This window comes from Citrus clementina, unplaced genomic scaffold (assembly GCF_000493195.1).
Source record: "Citrus clementina cultivar Clemenules unplaced genomic scaffold, Citrus_clementina_v1.0 scaffold_5, whole genome shotgun sequence".
Classification (NCBI taxonomy): domain Eukaryota; kingdom Viridiplantae; phylum Streptophyta; class Magnoliopsida; order Sapindales; family Rutaceae; genus Citrus; species Citrus x clementina.
Genome location: NW_006262201.1, coordinates 6,112,141 through 6,121,944, shown reverse-complemented (window position 1 = coordinate 6,121,944; position 9,804 = coordinate 6,112,141). Strand labels below are relative to the sequence as shown.

Sequence of the window (9,804 nt, the reverse complement as noted above, 5' to 3'; positions counted from 1 at the left end):
TGGTGGTCTTCATCAACACTCCCACGGCAGTAGAGGGAGCAGACCAGAAGTGCTGCCACTACCCCCAACTCAAAACGGAGCAAATAGAGAAAGGGCAGTACACCTGATCGACCAGAACCAGGACTATGGGCGGTATACTTCATTGAAGATGTCCCTGGACGAGGTGTATGAGGCCATAAAGGACCGAGGATTGCTGTACCTCCCTGCCCCAATAACAAAGCTACCCGGCAGGAGAGATAGGGGACGCTATTGTAAGTTCCATGGCACTCATGGCCATACCACAGCAGAGTGTAGAGATCTCAAGACCCAAGTAGAAGATTTGGTGAGAAATCGGTACTTGGACGAGTTTATAGATGGGACCTTCCCAATGGTAGCCTTGACAAGTGAAGGGGAGCAGAGAGACAGGAACTTGAGGCGCGAGCAGCCTGCAGTTAGGGTGATAGCTGGGGGCCCAACATTAGCCGGAGATTCCAACAGGTTGAGGAAGAACTATGCTAAATATGCCATGACCAGCAAAGAGGTATTCTTCAACACCCCAGCAGCTAAACGTGCCAGAGTCAGGCAAGTGCCAATTATGTGGACAGATGAGGATGAAGAAGGAATTCTGTACCCCCACGAGGATGCTTTGGTCATCAAGGCCACTATCGCTAGCAAGAAGTTTGACAGGATACTGGTTGACACAGGGAGCTCAGTTGACGTGTTGTTTAAGTCAACCCTGGAGGAAATGGGAATAGCAGACCTGAAGTTGGAATACACCAATACCTCCTTGAAGGGATTCGGAGGAGGAAAGCTGGTCCCACTGGGTGTGGTTGAGCTGCCTATCACAATTGGGAGCTCCCAGACAGAAAGAACTATGATACTAGACTTTGTGGTGGTGGATGAAGAAGGTCCATACCAGATGATCCTGGGTCGGCCATTTCTGAGGATGAGCAAAGCGGTGCTGTCCAACCATTATCTGGCTCTGAAGTACCGGGTGAATGGGGTAGTTGGAGTGGTACGAGGAGACCAGAGGATCGCAAGAAGCTGCTACTCCTCGGCAGCAAGGGAAGCAATGCAGATAACATCCCTCGATACCAGAGTAGAAAACAAGAAGGGCCATATAGAGTCAAGCCGATGGTGGGACCCGGAGCTTACAAGCTGGTTCGCACGGACGGCCACGAGGTGAAACGCCCATGGAACGCAGCACACTTCCAAAAATACTTCCAGTAAGACTTGTTCACATTTTAAAGCAATTTCTGCTCGTGCTCTTTATCTTTTATTTTTATGTTTTACGTCAGAGCAAGTTCATGTAAAATAAAAACTTGCAATTAATGGAACGTCGAGGAATGTCATTCACTTGAAACTGTGATAAATTTTCTAAGGCATGCAAAGGCTCGTGAAGTCTCAAAGCCTGTTTTATGGCGAGACAGAAGCCAAGCATGCCAGGATCTGCTCGACCACGTGAAGGCGAGCAGAATCCCCAAGCATCGAAAAAGTCACTAAGGCATGCAAAGGCTCACCAAGTCGCAAAGCCTGTTTTATGGCGAGACAGAAGCCAAGCATGCCAGGATCTGCTCGGCCACGAGAAGGCTAGTAGAATCCCAAGCGTTGAAGAAATCATCCAAGGTATGCAAAGGCTTGTCAAGTCTCAAAGCCTGTTTATGGCGAGACAGAAGCCAAGCATGCCAGGATCTGTTCGGCCACGAGAATGCTAGCAGAATCCCAAGCTTTGAAGAAATCATTAAAGGCATGCAAAAGCTCGACAAGTCTCAAAGCCTGTTTATGGCGAGACAGAAGCCAAGCATGCCAGGATCTGCTCGGCCATGTGAAGGCGAGCAGAATCCCCAAGCATCGAAGAAGTCACTAAGGCATGCAAAGGCTCACCAAGTCTCAAAGCCTGTTTTATGGCGAGACAAAAGATAAGCATGCCAGGATCTGCTCGACCACGTGAAGGCGAGCAGAATCCTCAAGCATCGAAGAATTCATTAAGGCATGCAAAGGCTCGTCAAGTCTCAAAGCCTGTTTTATGGCGAGAGAGAAGCCAAGCATGCCAGGATATGCTCGGCCACGAGAAGGCTAGCAGAATCCCAAGCTTTGAAGAAATCATCCAAGGCATGCAAAGGCTCGTCAAGTCTCAAAGCCTGTTTATGGCGAGACAGAAGCCAAGCATTACAGGATCTGCTCGGCCACGAGAAGGCTAGCAGAATCTCAAGCTTTGAAGAAATCATCAAAGGCATGCAAAGGCTCGACAAGTCTCAAAGCCTGTTTATGGCGAGACAGAAGCCAAGCATGCCAGGATCTGCTCGGCCACGTAAAGGCGAGCAGAATCCCCAAGCATCGAAGAAGTCACTAAGGCATGCAAAGGCTCACCAAGTCTCAAAGCCTGTTTTATGACGAGACAGAAGCCAAGCATGCCAGGATCTGCTCGACCACGTGAAGGCGAGCAGAATCCCAAGCATTGAAGAATTTACTAAGGCATGCAAAGGCTCAAAGTCTCAAAGCCTGTTTTATGGCGAGACAGAAGCCAAGCATGCCAGGATCTGCTCGGCCACGAGAAGGCGAGCAGAATCCCAATCCTTGAAGAATCAAAGGCATGCAAAGGCTCAAAGTCTCAAAGCCTGTTTTATGGCGAGACAGAAGCCAAGCGTGCCAGGATCTGCTCGACCACGAGAAGGCGAGCAGAATCCCAATCCTTGAAGAATCAAAGGCATGCAAAGGCTCAAAGTCTCAAAGCTTGTTTTATGGCGAGACAGAACCCAAGCGTGCCAAGATCTGCTCGACCACGAGAAGGCGAGCAGAATCCCAATCCTTGAAGAATCAAAGGCATGCAAAGGCTCACCGAAGTTTCAAAGCCTGTTTATGGCGAGACAGGAAGCCAAGCATGCCAGGATCTGCTCGGCCACGAGAAGGCGAGCAGAATCCCAATCCTTGAAGAATCAAAGGCATGCAAAAGCTCAAAGTCTCAAAGCCTGTTTTATGGCGAGACAAAAACCAAGCGTGCCAGGATCTGCTCGACCACGAGAAGGCGAGCAGAATCCCAATCCTTGAAGAATCAAAGGCATGCAAAGGCTCACCAAAGTTTCAAAGCCTGTTTATGGCGAGACAGGAAGCCAAGCATGCCAGGATCTGCTCGGCCACGAGAAGGCGAGCAGAATCCCAATCCTTGAAGAATCAAAGGCATGCAAAGGCTCAAAGTCTCAAAACCTGTTTTATGGCGAGACAGAAACCAAGCGTGCCAGGATCTGCTCGACCACGAGAAGGCCAGCAGAATCCCAATCCTTGAAGAATCAAAGGCATGCAAAGGCTCAAAGTCTCAAAGCCTGTTTTATGGCGAGACAGAAGCCAAGCGTGCCAGGATCTGCTCGGCCACGAGAAGGCGAGCAGAATCCCAATCCTTGAAGAATCAAAGGCATGCAAAGGCTCAAAGTCTCAAAGCCTGTTTTATGGTGAGACAGAAGCCAAGCATGCCAGGATCTGCTCGGCCACGAGAAGGCGAGCAGAATCCCAATCCTTGAAGAATCAAAGGCATGCAAAGGCTCACCAAAGTTTCAAAGCCTGTTTATGGCGAGACAGAAAGCCAAGCATACCAGGATCTGCTCAACCAAGCGAAGACGAGCAGATCACTAAAGTTTCTAGTCTTGATTCGTTTCACTCTCAACACTAGAAACTGGGGGACTGGTGTTTAGGGAATGAAATGGGGTGACCAAGATAAAGGTGTTTGCTCATACATTATCGTGCTCTCCTCAAAGTAAAAGTGAGCAAATGGTTGAGCAGATCATCTCGACCAGAAAAATATGTGGTGACCTCGAGCACATCACCTCGACCAGGATGCTATTAGTCACCTCGACCAGGAAGTCACCAGGAAGCACGTCATCCGCGAGGCCAATTTCCTGCAAGAAGCATAAAGCCATTCCTGCTGTATTCTTGCTAAGGGTTGATTCGAGGAGACCCGGTCAACGACAGTTGGCGAGGCATGCTCTCCAGCCCGAGAATCTAGGCACGAAGGCCACGCAACCACCCATGACTACGGAAATGGAGAATCCACGTTTGAGAGGTGGGAGGATAACGGACGTAGGCTGCGGAAAACTGGGATTCAGAAGAAGCCTATAAAAAGGTAGCCAACGAAGGTAAAAGGGTTAGCAATTTTGAGATTAGAAGAGAGATAAAAGCAATTCTAAAAGAAGAGCAAACTACGAAAAAGCCATAAGATCTGTGGCAAGCGTTCCCCGAACCTTCATATCTGACTTGAGCATCGGAGGGTTTGCGCCGGGAAAACAACCGGCGTACTCTGACTTGTGTGTGTGCGCAGGAACCTCTAGAGAAGAAGCCTTACGAGGAGACCTCCTGGTCGTGGTGAAGTTGATCGAGCAGAGAGCCTGGTCGTAGAACGAGGACAACCAGAATCTCGCATCAACAATACTAAACCTATCCCCATTCAATCAATTGGGTTCCATAATGCAATATCTGGATGTCAAAGCGCCACTCCATATCCTCAGAACTAAGGCAATATCTGGCATTTTTTTGGACCCTTTTTGAGGATTGAAACTGCAAATTGGCAGCGGAAATCAATTTAAATTTAGACAAGTATATTTTAGTATCTTCTAGTTAGATTACTAGTAGCTTATCTTTGATTTTTGATTGCTTTATCTTCATTTCCCCACTTTATTCCTCTTCGATGCTTTTCAAAAGAGATTCCTTAATTTCATCCTTTTGGTGTCAGCAGGCCCCACTTTTCTTTTAAGTTTTAACCGAGTCTGAGATATCAAGTTATGTTCATTTGTAGTCATTGTCTCTGTTTTCTTTGAACCATTTATTTCGAGCATTAGTGAGCTTATCTACATTACTCCATTTATTGATGTAACTCAAGTGATGTTTATTTTCTTGGACCGATCAAACGGTTTCAGATCAAGCATTTGCTGGTCTGCAGGTTACCCAATGAATGCTGATCCAAACTTTTCGTTACAGTTTATAGTCTTGCCGGTGAGGGATTACAAGGCAAACTACAAATTTGCAAATTACAATTCATACATATTGTTTTGTCATACAATTAAAATTCAAATAAAGTATGAAGTCACTTGGTTATTATTTCCATTGGTTCAATTCCCTCAGTTACTTGATGAAAATTTGAATAGATATCTGTATCCATACAGTCCAAAGCAGCCAAACCAAACATTCATGAACAACAGTTAACTGTAGTTCTAATCACACAACAGTTCTTAAAACACAAAATACGTGCGAACAAAAGCAAAAACGTACCTTATTCAAGTTTATAGATAATAGACTAACCATTGCATCACTAGTGGCAAATCCGCTTCAAAATAATGTCCATGAAAGGCACCTGAAATGAAGAGAATTTAACCGATCAATGCTGAATTGCAGTTGAAATTGAAAGCCAGACTGCAGTTATATATGACACTTCCCCTTTGATTTTTCCTACACAAGTCAAAGGAAATTAGAATCATATATTAAAATTTGAAACATTGAAGGTTTTACTACAGATAGCACATTTATAAATTTATTGAGTAGGTGAAACAAAGTCATGCCATATCAGTAATTATCAAGTAAAACTCTCACCCCTTTCTATCCGTTAGATTCCAGAAGGATATAACTGGATGTCATACCGCCACTCCATGTCCTCAAAAGCCCGTAGCCTTTTTCTCAACTCTGGCTGAGGCCAATGTAACTCCAGTTTGCATAAGCTCTTTATGCACCATAGCTCCTCAGGAAGCTTTCTCAAGTATGCACAAGGGTTCACAATTAAGCTTTCGAGTTTTGGCATTGCTCCTGCTCCCATCGTCCACTCCTCCAGCCATAGCATTGATTTCAGGTGCAAAATCTTGAGCTGTGGAAAACTACCCGAGCCAACACAAGCCAGTTTTCTTTCTGAATACGAGTTCTGCTTCAGTTTCAGCACCTCAAGGTGTGGAAGCTTTTCTAATGCCGGCATAGGATCCTCCATTAGCTGAGTATTTGATAAGCTTAGTTGGGTCAGACATGGAGGAAATTGGTATTCAGACAGGACCATCCTTGAGAGCTGCCACATCCTGCCTTCATGCACCAGTTGCAGGCATTCAAATTTGTGTAGTTCGCATAGGCTTTTGGAAACCCCAGAATGATAGTGACTCAAATCTCCAGATATTCTAAGAGTTTGAACATTAGGGAGTCTGTCCAATATATCTGGAGTACAACTACTAGGGTTTAAGGATGATATGAAAATGAGGTTTTTCAGAGAGCTGGAATAATTTTTTGGAGGTGCAGGCAGATTGATGGAACCGAAGTTCAGATGCATGAGTTTTTGCATTATCCAAATACCCTCTGGTGAATGATCTATGTAGCTAGCTGGCATTTCTAGTGTTTGAAGGTTTAAAAGGGTGCATAGCAGTGAAGGAAGGCAATTGAGCGAAGGGATATTCAATTTCAAGTATTCAAATGGAATAAATTTTCTAATCCGGGTGGATATTGGTCGAGAATTGCAGAACCCAAGTTCAATACCCGAAGGTGTTTGAACTTTTTACAAAAATTCTCGCAATCTATCAGAGCGAGGCGATCGCTTTCTAAAGTGTGATTCAGAAAAGATTGGAGATACATGTCAGAATGTTCTAAAGAAATGAACTCATCAATCAGATCTTCCAAAATGAAGCACCGCTTAACATTTGCCAGTGTTTCCAGTTGCATGTGAGGCATCCAAACAAATTCCATCATCCCTGCCATAAAAAACAATGAAGTCTATACAAAACCTGGAACATAACATGCTTTAATTGTGCCTCCGGCTCTTCTCTTACTCACTTGAATGAAGCCGCAATCGATTAGTTATTTTAAGTAATGTTTGGCAGTTTCTTCACTGTTGTATGGTATGAAACCTTCAGCTACCCACAACTGATATAACTGCCTCGTAGATATCTCAATACTTGGACGGAAGACACACAAATAGAGGCAGCAGACTTTCAAGTGAAAAGGTAACTCCATCACAGAATAAATGTGTCTCCATATTGTCGGCATCGCTTCGCCTTGAAAATAACTTCCTAATGGCATACTTCCATAGTGCAGGATGAAAAATTGCCAGCCTTCATACTTTATTCTAATCAGTGGTCCTCCAACGAGCGTTGAATTAAGCCGAATCTTCTCTCCATGCTCCAATTCGAATGAGGTAAGGAGGAATGGATCAGTGACCAATATCAATACTCTGCTTCCATTCTGATTATCAGGAAGAAATTTTTCAAGATCATTCCATATCTCACGGTCATCAAAGACATCATCAAGCACAATAAAGTCTTTCTTGTTTGTTAGGTAATCACGAAGAATAATTGTCTTCAATTTATAATCCTCACTGATAATTACATTAACCCGAGATGGAGGCATCACCGACTTGATTATGTCATCCAATATCTTGCCAAAATCATAGAATATAGAAACCCTGATCCAAGCATGACAGTCAAAATAAAATTTTACATGATTGTTTGTAGTGATTTAACACCCCTTAAGATTCAAGAGGCTAAGCCACTGCCCAGGAGACTCAAGTTCTTGATCAAACAAGTTGCAGAAGAAACCAAGATTATATATCAAGTTCCCAACTCAATCCCAATAGGCTCTAGATCTAATGATTAATATCAGTGTTTCACCTAAACAAGAAACAATTCACAACACACAAGAACATCTTACGTGGTTCAATTGTGCATTACATGCACAATTTACATCCACGGGAAAAGCCACAGGAAAAGCTTTATTGATGAATCTAGAAGACAAATACAGAGCTTCTCAACAAGAGATTACAAGCAACAAGATTACACTCTCTCACTTTCTGATCTCTCTCTCAAGCTCTCTCTGAACCCCACTATTTCTCCCTCAGCGACCAGTTTTATACCCCTGATGCTGAAACCCAGATTGCACAGAATCTGGACACGTGTGTAAAGGCTTTTAACAGCCTTGATTCCCTTCTTCACGAGCTGGCTCACTTGCTTCACTTATGTTTCTCCAAAACGACAGATGCTGAGTCGTTTAGCCTTGAACTTAAAAGCCACGTGCTGCACGTGACAAATGACTGAATCATTTGATCAAAACGAACCGTTTTGGGACTCTGAGTTTTGGATTCATTGCACTCAAGTCCACATTGTTGTTGTAGATATCAGCTACAAATGCAGTCTTATAAGCCACAGCTGTCAAGAATTGCAACCACTGCAAGCCGAGGATGTCCTTCAATCAACAAATCAAACAACTCCTCTCTGCCCCTTTCAAATTCATTGATATCAAGCTGAGATTGTCCCTCAATCAGTAAGTGAATGAGTTTGTCCCTTTGTTCATTGATATCAAAACCATTGTCGCCGGGTGGAAGCTGTTGCATCCAGTTTCTAATATCTATGATTTTACCATGGAGTCCAACATGAAGAGCCATACTAGTACTGCTTTCACTTTCACTTTCACTTTCACTGTTTTGCTGCTGCATGATGTTGATGAAGAATGTGTCAATGGCTTCCTCAGATTCACGGACGAAGTCATTGATGTCCTCCAGAATTTCAAAAATGTCCAGTCTTTTTACATCTTCGTCGCTTTCCTCTATTCCGAAAATGGTAAAGGCATTTCGAATTCATCGAATTCGTCGCTAATGAGTTGAATCAAATGACGAGCCATGTCGCCTTGATAGTTCCCTAGCAGAGCAGTAATAATTTCAATCTCCGTAAAAAGGTCCTGAAAAAGAGGAGTTAAATTTGTTGAATCAGGCAACGTTAACGTGCCTTCTTCACCTGCCAAAACCCTTTTCAACCTCTCAGCAAATAGTCGCAGGTGGACGTCCAGCATATCTCCTACTCTCACTTGTACTGATTAGCGGGAACTTGCAAAACAGAGTCGTTAAAAGTGTATCATTATGTACCAAACAGAGTATTTTTGATATCAAATAACTATTATTGGTAAACAAGGGGCTGTTTGGTATTGTTTTTGGCAAGTCATTTTCAGTTTTTTGACAATAATAAAATGAAAAAGATGTTTCACGAAGTACTTTTTCTGGCAGGTCTTGTATTTGATGAAAATAAAATTCGAGAAATCTTAGGTGCTTCTAGAATATTGTTCTTTTCCATTCATTCCTTGTTACATTTATGTTTTAACTAATCATAATAATATCCAAAATGCTTTAACTAAACTTAAGTGGCAAGGAATGAATAGAAAATAGATGGGTCCCACATATAATTTATTTTCTAATTTTTCCAAAATGTTGCCAAACACATTTTTACCAATTTCATTTTCAAACACTATTTTAAAACAAGCTACCAACACGTTTTCAGATTCATTAGAAGCTAATCATATCTTTATTATAAAATAAATACAAAAACAACAGTTTACAGTTGATACGAAACACACCTTAAAATCGTATATACTTGATTAATAAAAAAAATTAAGGCTAAGGTATTAAAATTAAAAACTTAAATAAAATTCGCTTTTTCGGCAAATATAACAGAGATGGTAAGAGTGATGTAGAAACACAAAACTAAAGAAATAGTAATTCATATTCTCAAATAACTCCATTAAGTTATATATCTATTTATTTATGTCATGTACTAAATAATAGTGAAGTACAAAGGAGAATAACAATTTCGCAAATATTATATGTACATGTTTGTTAATACATAAGTAAATTTTATTTAATATTATGTCTATTTTAGTTATTTACAATTTTACAACTATTTAATAGTAAATTTTTTCAAATATGCACATGTAGCCACTTTTGAACTCGCCGCATTTTTATAAACAAAATTTTCAAACACTTTCCAAATTCTCTATAGAATTAATTATTTCATAGCACAACTAACATCAATCATTTTAAAAACTATAGCG

The 9,804-nt window shown here is 42.2% G+C and overlaps 1 pseudogene; it reads right to left on the bottom strand.

The window, feature by feature from the left end:
• Positions 1-5,558: 5,558 nt before the first annotated feature.
• LOC112098489 lies at positions 5,559-8,772 on the bottom strand (annotated as a pseudogene).
• Between the last annotated feature and the right edge of the window lie 1,032 nt (positions 8,773-9,804).